Below are 14,566 nucleotides of genomic sequence, written 5' to 3' on the forward strand. Positions count from 1 at the left end.
TGGGCTGCTGTCTATGGGGTCGCACAGAGTCGGACACGACTGAAGCGACTTAGCAGCAGCAGCAGCAGTGTGTCTGTTTTAATCCCAAACTCCTAATCTATTCCTCTTCCCTTTTCCTTTCGGTAAGTTTGTTCTCTATGTCTGTGAGTCTATTTCTGTTTTGTAAATAAGTTTATTTGTATCATATTTTCAGATTCCACGTATAAGCAGTATCATATGATATTTGTCTTCCTCTGATTTACTTCACTTAGTATGATTATCTCTAGGCCCATCCATGTTGTTGCAAAGGGCAGTAAAAATAAGTCACATTTTAATGTGGGGCAATAGACAATAAATAAAGAAGGAAAGTATATATTGTGTTGATGGTAATAAGTGCGGGAGAGAAAGATAAAGAGGGGGGTGGGAGTGGGGAGGGAGGAGGAATTGCAAGTTTGAATAGAGTGGGCAGGGAAGACAGATGAGAAGGAGGGGAAAGCACTTCGCAGAGCCATCTGGGGGAAGATGTTCCAGGCAGAAAAACGAGAAAACAAACAATCAAAAACCAAAGAACTGAAAACAAACAAGCTTAAGAAATCAGAAAATAAGCAACAGGTCACACCCAAAGAAATCAGAAGAAAGAAATCAATAAAAATGAAAGGAGAGAACATCAACTTTTAGAAAACTAAAAGCTGTTTTTTTTTAAACTGATCAAGAAAACAGTAAACAAGAAGCCACTAAATCACAAAATCAAAAAGAAAAATAACTGCACACACAGCAGTTTTAAATGAAAATAAAATGAGTAGCTATTTGACAATCTACATAAAAGAGATTCTTTCTGAAAACAAAAACATGTCAAAACTGATACAAGAAGGAAAAGAAATTTGAAGAGACTAATAACAGTTACAGAAATTGACATTGCTATCAAGGACATCCCCAATCTTACCCTCAACAAAGAGGCCTGCTCCAAATGGTTCTACTGTTAAATTTTTTAAAGACTACTTTAAAAAATTGTTGTCATTATTTTTAATATTTATTTGACTGGGCTGGGTCTCAGCTGCAGCTTGTGGGAGCTAGTTTCTTGGCCAGGCATTGAACCCAGGCTGCCTGATGGGAAGCTCAGAGTCTTAGCCACTGGATCACCAGGGAAGTCCCTACTGTTGAGTTTTGATGATTTTCGAGGAACAGAAAATAACCATTATACAAATCATCCAGAAAACAGAAAAAAAGGGATCACCTCTTTTACTGACCGGTGTAATTAATTTCAAACCCAGGCAGTATCAGGACAAGAAAAGGAAACCCGAGTCCTTTGTACTTCTGAGCACGAATGTAAAAAATTTTAATAAGCTATTAACCATCTGAATCCAACAATATAGTACAAACGAGATACACCATGACCAATTAGTGTTTATCCTAAGAATGCAAGAGAAGACAAAATTAAACTTCTACCAGTGAGTGACTGCCTGGAATATGATGAATGCTAGTAAATATTATTGGTTGTTTACTGATTACGAGCTGACTCACTTGAAAAGACCCTGATGCTGGGAAAGATTGAGGGCAGGAGGAGAAGGGGACGACAGAGGATGAGATGGTTGGATGGCATCACCAACTCGATGGACATGGGTTTGGGTGGACTCCGGGAGTTGGTGATGGACAGGGAGGCCTGGCGTGCTGCGATTTATGGGGTCACGAAGAGCTGGACACAACTGAGCAACTGAACTGAACTGAATATTAGATGGTGGGAGCACCAGCTAGCACAATGAGTTCAGAAAATAATTTGACATTATCATGTAAAGTTAAACATACAAGTAACTTCCACTTGAAGCTAAAGATTCTTAATTATATGCAATTGTAGACATTTGGAAGAACATTGTTAGCAGCTTTCTTTGAAATAGCAAAAAAGGAAATTAAATCTTTTTTGGATAAACAACTTGTGTTATAATGAATTGCTATTCAGTGGTGGGATTGAGGTAAGAAAATGGAGGCTCAAGATGAAAGAGGAAAAGTAATTTAAAACAGGAGAGAAGAGTTGCACCATTGTGAGCTTGGTGTGGTAATTCACAACTGACCAGGAAAGGAATGAAAAGGCAAGGAATTGTTGTAAGGATACGTGTTATTTCATGGACCAGGGATATTACTGGGCTGGGCTTCAGCAAGCAACTGAAACTAAAGTCTACAAAACTTCCAGATCTCTTTCTCATTCTCCTATCTCTGCATCTCCATGTGAATTTGTTACACTCTTCTCTTCAAGGATTTATTTCCGCTGCATCACCTGCAGATGGTCAGTGAAGATGGCTGCCCCACGGTTGTTAAATTTAAAAGTTTCAGCTCCAGCCACCTAATGCGTATGACCTAATTCTTCCTGGATCCCAGTTACAGATTTTCAGAAAAAGAGATTCCTTTGCAGGGCGTCAAGCACTAGCTGTAAAAACTGTGGATCCTATGATGCAAATACAGCTGCAAGAGGTCCATTCCTGAGACCTGTGGATCGAGATGGCAATTCCCCAAAACAGAGATCCTTGTGAGCCAAGCCGGTATCTACTCACAAATAACCAGGCTCAGAATCAAACTGACATTCGCATACAGGTAAGAGGACAAGGAGCTTGACTCTGATGCCCAAAATGTGGGCTTGCAAGCACATTTTGCCTACACCCTCAACTAATTCATCATTTGAACTGATCCAGGGACATATTCCAGGGAGATCAGTAGGGCAGTTTCTAATATTGTCAGAAACAAGGAGGCATTAAATGAGCATCCCAGACGAGGAGTGGCAGGGCCCCTGGTGTGGCCCCTGCACCGATTCCATCAGTTCAGTTCGGTTCCATACTGATTCCGTACTGAGGGTCCCAAATGCAGGGGATAAGAAAGGCAGAGTAGGTGGGGTCAGATTGTAAATTACTTTGTATGCCTGACTTCTGAATTTACTTTTGGCTGTGCAGAGAGTCCCTAAAGGTTCCAGACCACAGGGGTGTCATGTGCCTTCTACCATTAAGGAAAATAAATTCAGAGGACTTAGCATCATCCCTGGGCTTCCTCGGTGGCTCAGTGGTAAAGAATCCACTTGCAATGCAGCAGACACAGGAGACGCTGGTTCAATTTCTGGGTCTGGAAGATCCCCTGGAGGAGAGCATGGCAACCACTCCGGTATTCTTGCCTGGAGAATCCCATGGACAGAGGAGCCTGGTGGGCTACAGTCCATGGGGTTTCAAAGAGTCAGACAGAACTGAAGCGACTTAGCACAGCATCATCCATAATGTTGAACAATGAAAAGCAATCGTGATTCCTCGTGGAAATTATTTCTTGAATTTATTCTGTTCTTCACTTAATTTATATTTATTGGCAAATATCTCTTGGATACATCGGGAAGTTGTTAAGCAACTGTTGCCCTGGGCAGTAGATAAGGCAGTTTATTCACAGAATCCTCCTCTTCACCACCTGCAGAACAGAAGGCAAAACACTGCACCTTCACCCTCTGAGTGGTTGGAGGACATTATAAATAGAACCCGCGGAGAAGGCTCATCGCATTGTGTCTCCCAGGGAAAGCCAGTTCAGTTCAGTTCAGTTGCACAGTCGCGTCCGACTCATTGCGATCCACGGACTGCAACACGCCAGGCTTCCCTGTCCATCACCAACTCCCAGAGCTTGCTCAAACTCATGTCCATCGATTCGGTGATGCCATCCAACCATCTCATCATGATTTTCCTCATGACAGGGAAAGGCAACACTTTGCAAATCCAAGACAGTACTATGAGTAGGAGGTGCTCTGAAAGTCAGGGCATGAATGAGTCACACTTTGAATGGGTCAGTATTCTTTCCTGGAGAATCCTGTGGACGGGGAGCCTGGTGGGCTACGGTCTATAGCGTTGCAATGAGTTGGACACACCTGAGTCAACTTAGCATGCAAGCACCTCCCGCTGTTTCACATAACCATCTGGCTCAGACAGTAAAGAATCCGCCTGCAATGCAGGAGACCCGGGTTCAATCCCTGGGTCAGGAAGATCCCCTGGAGAAGGGAATGGCTGCCGACTCCAGTATTCCTGCCTAGAGAATCCCGTGGACAGAGGAGTCTGGTGGGCTACGGTCCATGGGGTCGCAAAGAGTCGGGCTTGACTGAGCGACTGAACAACAAAGTACTGGTCACCTTGGGACCAACTATATCCCAATTACGTTCAGACACTAAGGGGAATAAAGAAGAAGAAAGAGATTTGCAAGAAGTGTTCTGCTCTGACATTCAAACCACTGTCTCATGAGAGAAAACTTTTCATCTTGCTGAAGTTACCCTGTTCTCTGCTGGTTGAAAACCATCTCTTGTGTGAAATGTGGAAAGTCCTGTTCTAAAATTTGATTTCATGTTTACTCATGAATAGCAGTTGCCCACGAAAGCTGTTCACTTTTTGAATAAATTATAAGTTTGCCTCTGGGCACGTAAACATCCCAAAGATTTATTTTATCTTGTGTCTCAAGAGAAGCAAGTGGAACCAGATAAGCTGGCTGCTGGTCGGGTGGCAGTCTGGAGGAAGGGGCAGTGTAGGGAGGCAGGGCAGGGGCCCCGTTTCTGGGCATCCCTCTGCCTGGATCCATCTCCAGATTGCACCTAAGCAGGGGCGTGATGGATTCAGGACTTTTCTAAGAGCACTTGAAAACATTCTAGTATTTACCCAGAAACACCAGAGATTGCTCTGAAATCTCCCCCAAGCTTTTCTGGTTATTTAAAACCTCTCCCCATCCCCTACTTTGGGGAGGATGAAGGGGTGCAGCCCACATGGTCCCCCCTCTCCTACGGCCCCTGCTCTCTGCCTCACCCCTCAGAACCCAACAGGATGTGTTTTTCCTTCCCTGTCGGCCCAGAAGGGATTTCCCTCCTGTCCATTCTCTTCCTTCCTGAATCCTCTATTCCCCTTCCCCTTGGGCGTGATGGCCAAGGGGCTGTAGTGGAAGAATCACAGGCACTGATGAAGGGGCAACAGGAGGAGTGAATTGAAAACTACTGACCTTTGGTTGGGCCTCCCTGGTAGCTCAGTTGGTAAAGAACCCGCCTGTAATGCAGGAGACCCTGGTTCAATTCCTGGGTCGGGAAGATCCCCTGGAGAAGGGAACAGCTCAGTCAATAGTCATCTCTTTCCTGTCTGGGTCCCTTGCAGGGCAGAGTTGGCGTTTGTCTTGGCGACTATTGTATCCCCAGCACTTAGCATGATGCTGTGTAATAAATCACCTGGGATCCAGCACCCTAATATATATATTATTTATACATATTCATTAGCTCCCAGTTTCTCTGGATCGGGAGCCATGGCGTAGCTGGGTCCTCTGTTCCAGGTCTCGCAAAGCTCCAATCAGGCATCAGTGCTATGAGATGGTCTCACCTGAGGCTCCAAGTGCTCTTCCAGCCTCACCTGGCTGCCGACAGGATTCATTTCCTTACAGTTATAGAGCCCATGATGGTTGCTTCAAGTCCAGTAGGAGATCCTAACACTTTCAAGAGTTTCCCCTGATTCAGATCCACCCAGGTAATTTCCCTTTTGATTAATTTAGAATCAATTGATGGGGAAAAAAAAAATCCCTTAACCTTTGCGGTAAATACACCTCATCACAGGAATGACACCTATTACAGTCACAGATCCTGCCCACCTTCAAAGGGAGGGATTATACAAAGTCATTGGCTTGTCATCTTAAAATTTTGCCTACCCAAAATATGTGCATTAAAATATGTGCGTTTAACTATGCACCAGATATTCTTCACCTTTTCTGTGCCTGCCCTACAGTGGCTTCTTTTCCTCCCTGTCTCTTAATTTCTCCTCGTCTATTTATGATCTTCTATAAGCAATACACTTTTCAACTGCCTTTGTGTTGATAGATACGTTTCTATCATATGGAAACTCCGTATTACATATTAAAGTGCTTCCTTTATGCATAATACATGCATAATACAAAAGCAATCATCCCACCACAGTTTCACAGCTTGCCAGGCATAAATCCAAGGCAGAAGCTGTTGGATTGCATATTTTTATAATTCACTTTAGGCTTTAATTACAATGAAGCAATAAAAGAAAGATATAAGGACACTGATCTTGTGGCTGGTGTCTTTATCACTCACTCCATGTTGACAATTCCCATTGAAACTCAAACATTTCTCCCCTTGACTGCTGTTCTCTCAGTCTACTGAAAGTGTTCAAAAGAAGTTACCTGCAGCCTTATGAATATCCAGCTCATTCTTCCCCACTTACTTCTCCTGAGACCCAAAACAAAATAAACCTTTAGGATATTTATGTCCTCAGAGACAAACTTTTAATTTACTTAAAAGTGAACCACTTTTGAGAGCAGCTGCTATTCATGAGTAAACATGAAATCAAATTTCAGAGAGGAACTCTTCATATGTCACACAAATAAACCTTTTAATTGCAACTCACGTAAAGCCAGACAAAGTGGTGAAGGGACCTCCAGGACACAGCTAGGTTGTCCAGAGGAAACTTCTACTGTTGAAATATGAATATCTGGGCCTGACAGTCCAGTGGTTAAGATCCCACCCTTCTGCTACAGGGAGTGAGGGTTCGATCCCTGGTCAGGGAACTAAAATCCTACATGCTGGGCATGCACCCAAAAAATGAAATATGAACATTTGGAACCATGGAGCCTGTTCACATTACCCTGTAAACCTGCTCCCTACAACCATTCCATCCTGTTGATTTTCCTTCCAGCATCCAACTTGATTCATTAAAATGGAAAAAGGAAACAACATTTACAAAAGCATGGAGGTATGGGAAATCCTTCATTTGTGGAAATAAAAGCAACTAATCATCCGTTGAAGTCAGGGGAAGTAGTGGGTGATGAGACTTGAAAGATACTGGGATCATGGTCATTCATGAAGGAGTTTGTGTTCTTCCCAGAGATGCTCTGAACGAGTGCCCTCTGTGACGGTTGAATGGTGGCCCCCAACCCCTGGCATCTGTGAATGTTACCTAATTTGCTGCTGTAATTGAAATGTCTTAAGATGAGATCATGCTCAGTCATCCAGGAGGGCCCTAAATTCAATGACAGATGTGCTTTGAAGGGACAAGAGAGGAGAAGGCCACATGAAGATGGAAACAGAGACGGGAGTGATGCGACCACAAGCCAAGGAAACCAGCAACCGTGAGAAGGCGGAAGAGGCAAGGAAAGGAGTCTCCTGAACCCAGGGGGCGGGAGGTGGGACCTTGCCAGCATCTTAATTTCGGTCACCTGGCCTCCAGGCTGTGGGAGACTATATTTCTGTTGTTATCAGCCTTCCAGTTCCTGGTCATTTGTGAGTGCTGCCCTAGGGAGCACATTCACCCTTCTCCACACCCTGCTCTTCGTGGAGGTATGCCATTCAGCCTTCAGGCTCAGCTTGGGGGCTGCACTCTCTGTAAAGGCTCCCCTGACCAGCCCAGGTGGAGGTGGCCCTCCCTGCTCTCAGTTCCTGGGTTTCCCAGTGGCTCTCACACTCCCCCCGCTGTTTCTCCCATTGCTCTTGTTTCATTTTCTGGGGATGCTCAGCTGTCCTCGGTCATCTCTTCTACACAGTTGCCTAAACCCTTCTGGGACGCTCTAGCTGGATTCCCAGGCCCCATTCCAGAGGTGTGACTGAAGCCTTCTGTTTAAGTGATCCCCTCACCTTCACTTGCTTACGTGGGTTTTGAAGGCAGGGTAAAGCAGATTTAGAAGGGTCCTTAAAATTGTACCCAGAGCAAGCCTGCAGTTATGCTTTCTTTTTTCCCTTAAAAAAAAATATTCATTTCAATTTAATTGATTTGTCTGTGCCAGGTCTTAGCTGTGGCACACAGCATTCCCCGTTTTCATTGCTGCATTAGGGATCTTTAGTTGCAGCATATGAATTCTTAGTTGCAGTATGTAGCATCTAGTTCTCTGACCAGGGATCAAACCAAGTCCCCCTGCACTGGGAGCTGGGAGGCTTAGCCACTGGACCTGCAGGGAAGTCCCAGATACCTTATCCTTCAGTGGCAACCTTCCCTCACCTTCTACTCTTGCCATCAGAAATTGGTCCTCGTGGCCAATTTCTCTTCTCTGTTGATGAAACAGCTCATGAAAACTGTACAGCTGCCTTCCTGGGACAAAGGCCAGAACTCACCAGCTCACAAAATCTCTAATCAGAGGGTAAATATCAATACATATTTGGAAGTTCCATTGACACAGTAAAGAATAGAATTCATGAACTCTAGGAAATGGTATATTCACTTCCAAAATCCTTTCTACTTGCCCTGTGTCTGGGTTTACCTCCAGCCCAGGCTGCTTGTCTCTGGCTTCTGGGACCTTCCTCTCAGAGTCCCCATTCCACCTGGCACCTTCAAATCCTCTCCTCTGGAATGCTGAAGATTCCATTCGGGCTCAGGGCTTTCTCTGAAATGCAAGCTCAAAAAAGCCAGAAGTCCATCCTCCAGAGGGGCTTCCCAGGTGGCGCTAGTGGAAAAGAATCCACCTGTCAGCGCAGGAGATGCAAGAGATGCACGTCCTGCATCCAGATCAATTGTTTGATCCCTGAGTTGGGAAGATCCCTTACAGTTGGAAATGAAGTGGCAACCCACTCCAGTATTCTTGCCCGGAAAATCCCATGGATGGAGGAGCCTGGCGGACACAACTGAGGGACTAAGCACACATCCTCCTGAGGGAGTTTCTCACTGGAACATCCCAGGGAAGAATTACCTCCCACCCCAAGCAGCTACTCGTACACCTCCTTCCAGCAGGCACAGCGTTTTCCTCGAGAGGTCCGGTGAAGGGAGTTCCCTCCATCTTCTGAAACACATATACTAATAACTTTTATAACCAGGAAAAAAGTTTACCAAAAGTTAGATAGCATGTGTGAAAACGTGTATCATACCCATGTTGAAGTTAGTATGAGGGCTTGCCTTGACTGTTGACAGAATTATGGCATGAGAACAGTCTCTTAGGAAGGTTGCAAGGATCTATCAGTGGTTGAAGATGCCTCCTCTTAGACCTGGTCATCCTCCCGCTAAGGTTCTCCCAGGAGAATCTCTCAGAAGGACATCTGGATGTACATTGAAGCTGCTGGTATAACAGTAAATACTAGAAAGAGGGTGTTTACTGATAAATCGAAAAACAAGGAACTTCTCATGATTCAGTGGCTAAGATTCCATGATCCCAATGCAGGGGGCCAGGGATTGATCCCTGGTCAGGGAACTAGATCCTGCATGCCACAACTAAGAGTTCACATACCACAGCTAAAAATCCTGCATGCCACACCACAGATCGAAGATGCTGCGTGCCATAACTAAGACCTGGAGCAGCCAAACTCATAAATAAATGTTTTTTTTAAATAGTTACATTAATGTCAGTACATTCACATAAGAATGTCCTAGATGTGTATATTCTGACCTGAAAGGACGTGTCTACATTGTTGAGTGTCTACTCTTTACCTGTGCCAGGTGAATTCACTCACGCTGCACTCCCCACCATATACCATAACAAATCCAACCTTATGAACTCACGACATTTGGGGTAACACGCTGCACTCCCACTGTATACCATAACAAATTCGATCTTATGAACTCACGTCATTTGGGGTAACAAGGGTAAAAATTTAGTCCAAAGTCTCAGTCTTCATCCAATCCATGATCTCAATAAGCACTTGAGTTACTTTCTCTCTGCTTGGATAACCCTATGGTCTGGCTCTACGGGAAGGAGCATGGTTTGGGGAAGCTCCTAGCTCTGGGGGAGAAGGGCTCTGGCCTTCTGCTTACTCTGAGGGTCTCACAGAGTGTCCGCTGAGTGCGGTTTGCCATCCACTCCTATTCCCTGGACCCTTTGCTGGCATCAAACTCTCCCCTTCCCTCCAACCTGTACCAAAATTGCTGTCAGAGTCATCTTTTTTTAAAAAAATATTTATTTGTATTTATTTATTTGGCTGTGCTGGGTCTTAGCATACAGGATCTTCAATCTTTCTTGCAGCACGCAGGATCTTTAGTTGCGGCATGTGAACTCTTAGTTACGGCACGTGGGATCTAGTTCCCTGACCAGGAATCGAACCAACATCCCCTGCATTGGGAGCTCAAAGTCCTAGCCACTGGACCACCAGGGAAGTCCCCAGAGTCATCTTTTCAGGTCTCTGCATCGTATAGCAAACCTTAACACCTCCGCATTGACCTGAGGAGAAAGACACAAAACCTGAACATCATCTGAGTGCCCTTGCACGTGTCACGGCTTCCTTCCCTTCCTGCCTCACCTGTGCAAGCCAGCTCCCACCCCAGTCCCTCTTTCAGTTCTTTGAACACATCAGCTTTCGTGCCTGCCTTCCTGCTGTATCCTGTTTCCCCTCATTAATTCCTCTTTTTACGCCAGTTCCTTTTCTCAGCTTCACGTTCTTTGATCTCCTTCACGCTTCCCTGGTGGTTCATATAGTAAAGAATCTGCCTGCAGTGCGGGAGATCCAGGTTCAACCCCTGTGTCGGGAAGATCCCCTGGAGGAGGGCATGGCAACCCGCTCCACTATTCTTGCCTGGAGAATCCCATAGACAGAGGAGCCTGGCAGGCTACAGTCCATAAGGTTGCAAAGAGTCAGACACGACTGAGCGACGGACACTTTCATGTCCACAGTCTCTTTGAAGCACGGTTGTAAGTTTATATTATGACACCTATCATTGCTGTAACTTTATCACAATACTAACTTTATTTGTGACACTAAGGTGCCTGAACCATATCAGATGCTGGATTAATGTGAGTTTCTCCTTCCTGATGTATAATTTAGGCTGGTGCCCCTCAAGGGAATGCCTGTTATTCTGCCCGTTATTTCCCCCTGCACACTAATAAGTTGAAGTCTGAGTTTATAAAGCAGTTGGCGAATTTTGCTTAGAATGAATCAGCTCCCCAAAGGCCAGCTGAACAGGACACCGCAAGGCTGTGTTAGGTTCCTGGGGCCACTGTGGCAAATCACGACAAACTTGGATGACCTAGAACAACAGAAATTTATTCTCTCCTAGTTGCAGAGACCAGAAGCCCAAATCAAGGTGTCTCCAGGACATGCTCTCTCTGCAGACTCTAAGGGAAGGTCCTTCCTTGCTTCTTTCTAACTCCTGGTGGATCTGCCGGCAATCCTTGGTACTCCTTGGCTTGAAGACACCGCACTACGATCTCTGCCTCGGTCATGACATCGTCTTGGCTCAGTGCGCTCTTGTCCAAATTCCCTTCTTGTAAGGACACCAGTCATTGGATTAAGGCCCACCCTCCTCTAGAAAGACCTCACTTTAATATGACTAATCATCTCTGCAAATACCTTACTTCCAAATAAGGTCACCTTCTGAGGTTGTGGGTGAATATGCATTTGGGGGGACACTATTCAACCTAGTACAAATGTCCATAAGTCATTATTAATTATGTCTCATTTTTAGGCTTTTTAACGTGCTTACGACCACAGGAGTAATAAAGAATTCCTTTCTCTAGGTAATAAACTCAGAATATAAATCTCAAAACAAACTGAAGTCTCCTTTAAAAGTAACAGCCATAACATTTTTAAAAATAATATCCTTCTTTTGCTTTAGCTCTTAAAAAAAAAAAACTACTTATTTATTTATTTGATTCTGCCAGGTCTTACTTGCAGCATATGGGATCTAGTTCCCTGACCAGGGATCAAACCCAAGCCCTCAGCATTGGGAGCCCAGAGTCTTAGCCACTGGCCCATCAGAGAAGTCCTGGAAAGTAATAACCATAGTGTTTTGTTCACATGAAAGAAAGTTTGTGAAACACTGTTCAGTGTTTGCTCTCCTTTGTTGTAGCTGTCAATCCACTTCTGCTACACTCAGATCTGTAAGTACAGTCTTACTCCACTTCCATTAATTTATCTGGTCTACCTAACAAGCTCACCTACTGCCCCTATGATATGAAAGAGGAAATGCTGAAAGAAAAAGACTGAAAAATAAATCAAAAAAGAAAACATCTTCAGACTACAGAATTTTCTTCCTTTGCGTGAGCTGAGTTCTCATTAGCCAATTCCTTATGGCTTAAGTTTTCCCTTTGTCTGCTTTAGACATATACAGCAAGCATATTTGTATTTGATACTTTGTATATTTAATCAATGATGAGCTTTTTTTTTTAACAAAACCCTGAGGCTAGGTAATTTATTTGCATTGCAAAAGAGAAGATGAAAGCATGGAGAGGTGATCTACCTGAACAGCCACGTCCTGAGTCACCCGCCCAGGTCCACAGAGGTGCAGGCTCTCACTGCTGCCATAAGAATGGCCTCTGAGCCTTTGGAACCTCAGCCGAATATTTGCTCTTGACACACTCCCGAGGTCAACATTAAAGACTGATATTTTCTTGCAGAGAGCAGCTGTGTGGACACGGGTCAGGGAGGGGAAGGGGGCGGGGCTGAACTGGGAGCTTGGGACTGATGCTTATACAGTACCAGGTGTAAAACGGATAGCTAAAAATGGCAACCCACTCCAGTGTTCTTGGCTGGAGAATCCCAGGGATGGGGGAGCCTGGTGGGCTGCCTGTCTATGGGGTCGCACAGGGTCGGACACGACTAAAGCGACTTAGCAGCAGCAGCAGCAGCGGAAGCTTGCTGTAATCACACGGAGCTCAGCTCGCTGCTCTGTAGTGACCTAGAAGGGTGGGGGGGGGGAGATCCTAGAGGGAGGGGACATGTGTATACATATAGCTGACACACTTCATTGTAAAGCAGAAATTAATACAACATGGTAAAGCAACTATACCCCAATACATTAGAAAAAAAAGCTTGGTACTTTCTTGCCATGCTATTTCTCACCATTCAACATTATGATCTCTAAGGAAGAAAAGGGAGTTAGAGGACGTAGCAACCAATTACAAATATCTGACTTTGGGCTGAATCTTGGTATGGACAAGCAAACTCTAAAGGACATTTCTGGAAATGTCCAGAAAATTATGGGGCTTTATGCATCGTAGCGGAGAAGGCAATAGCACCCCACTCCAGTACTCTTGCCTGGAGAATCCCATGGACGGAGGAGCCTGGTAGGCTGCAGGCCATGGAGTCTCGAAGAGTCAGACACGACTAAGTGACTTCACTTTCACTTTTCATTTTCATGCACTGGAGAAGGAAATGGCAACCCACTCCAGTGTTCTTGCCTGGAGAATCCCAGGGACGGGGGAGCCTGATGGGCTGCCCTCTATGGGGTCGCACAGAGTCAGACATGACTGAAGCGACTTAGCAGCAGCAGCAGCAGCATGCATCGTAGGAAACTGCACGTGAACTGGGTGTTAGACAATTTTAAGGAATTATTCTTAATTCTAAGGTGCTGATGTTATTTCAGCAACCTAGGAAAGCAGGAAATGTTTTAAAACTTTTAGCCATGCATACTCAGACAAAAAAAGAAACTATTTTTAAGCAACATTGTGAAGTTCTAAAAGGTTCTAAAAATCAAGTTGCTAACATTTATGGTAAAGGTGTTGGAGAAGATCCTTTTTATTTCTACTTGAAGGACTTCTCTGTTTGAACACTTTGCAACATACAGGTTACATATATATATATATGCATACATATATGTATGTCTTTAAAACTCTTCTGTCAAAAAAACACCCAGATAAATCCAAAACTGAGTAACATTTTAAGAATAATTGTCTTGTATACTCAAAAATGTTAAGGTTAAGACAAAGCCAGGCTAAAAATCTGTTCCAGTTAAGGGAGACTAAATTGGAACTGAATGCAAGTTGTGAGTCTGAATTGAGTCTTGGACCAGAAGAAAGATTTTTCTTTTTTTCCTGTTAAGGACATTATTGGAATAACAGGCAGAGCAGAGCATCTGTAGATTAGAGGGTAGTATGGTATCTGTGTCAAGCTCCTGATTTTGATTATGGTACTGTAGTTATGTAAGTGAATGTTTGTTCTTAGAAAATATACACAGAGATTTCAGTTCAATTCAGTCATTCAGTTGTGTCCAGCTCTTTGCGACCCCATGGACTGCAGCACACCAGGCTTCCCTGTCCATCACCAACTCCTGGAGTTTACTCAAACTCATGCCCATCGAGTTGGTGATGCCTTTCAGCCATCTCATCCTCTGTCGTTCCCTTCTCCCGCCTGTAATCTTTCCCAGCATCAGGGTCATTTCCAATGAGTCAGTTCTTCACATCAGGTGGTCAAAGTATTAGAGTTTCCACATCAGTCCTTCCAATGAACACCCAGGACTGATCTCCTTTAGGATGGACTGGTTGGATCTCCTTGCAGTCCACGGGACTCTCGAAAGTCTTCTCCAACACCACAGTTAAAAAGTATTAATTCTTCATCACTCAGCTTTCCTTACAGTCCAACTCTCACATCCATACATAACTACTGGAAAAATCATAGCCTTGACTAGACGGACCTTTGTTGGCAAAGTATTGTCTCTGCTTTTTAATCTGCTGTCTAGGTTGATCATAACTTTCCTTCCAAGAAGTAAGCATCTTTTAATTTCATGGCTGCAGTCACCATCTGCAGTGATTCTGGAGCCCCCCAAATAAAGTCTGCCACTATTTCCACTGCATCCCCAGCTATTTGCCAGGAAGTGATGGGTCTGGATGCCATGATCTTAGTCTCCTGAATATTGAGCTTTAAGCCAACTTTTTCACTCTCCTCTTTCACTTTCATCAAGAGGTT

The sequence above is a fragment of the Ovis canadensis genome, chromosome 10, assembly GCF_042477335.2.
Source record: "Ovis canadensis isolate MfBH-ARS-UI-01 breed Bighorn chromosome 10, ARS-UI_OviCan_v2, whole genome shotgun sequence".
Taxonomy (NCBI): Eukaryota; Metazoa; Chordata; class Mammalia; order Artiodactyla; family Bovidae; genus Ovis; species Ovis canadensis.